This window comes from Diaphorina citri, unplaced genomic scaffold (assembly GCF_000475195.1).
Source record: "Diaphorina citri unplaced genomic scaffold, Diaci psyllid genome assembly version 1.1 scaffold5272, whole genome shotgun sequence".
Classification (NCBI taxonomy): Eukaryota; Metazoa; Arthropoda; class Insecta; order Hemiptera; family Psyllidae; genus Diaphorina; species Diaphorina citri.
In genome coordinates, this window is record NW_007382648.1 from 1 (window position 1) to 784 (window position 784).

Consider the following 784-nt stretch of genomic DNA (forward strand, 5'->3'; position numbering starts at 1 on the left):
TGGCCCCCCGGGGCCGGCAAACCCAAACTGGCCCTGATTTGGAGGGTAGAATTGACCTGAAAGGATAGAATAGAATATATCTCGTTTATCCTGCTAGAATGAATTTAAAAAGTCCCTGTTTCCCAGCAGTCTAAACAAGGTGTCGTGTATTTTATGGATTTAAAAACATAGTGTTTACAACAAAAGACCTTGCTTGATTATAAAAAATGAAAAGAAAGGATGTGTTGGAGTAAATTAGGGGACTGATTTATAAAGTAAATGTGCATTTTGTATGTGGACAAAAACTTTGACATGTGACGTCATAATGCTTCTGCGAGGCATTTAAATTTTTTCTACTTTAATTTTAAGTCAAAGAATGGTCTAATTTAGTTAAATACCTACACGTATTTTTGACATATTTGCAGCAGCAATCTTACGTCATACCATAAATTTAGCAAAGTTCTTTATGGAATGTTGGCTTGGTACCCAGTACAAAACCCTGAGGTACTCCCTGGACTTTTGAAGAGACCGAAGGTGAAGGGGAAGAGTTAAAGCAACAAGGATAATACCAAAACATGCATAGATCATAACGCGCTTGCTTGCCATGCAGAAGGTCCCGGGTTCGAATCCCACCATCGACAAAAATTTGTACTCGTTTTTCGATTGCAAATATTTCAACGGGTTACTTTCTGGTGTTCTCGTGTTGACCCAGCACCTAAATGGGAAGTATTGTGCCCCTTCTCGCCCATCTGACGAAAGGCAAACTACGGGATGGGCATGCCACGCCACAGGCCACATCAAGCGT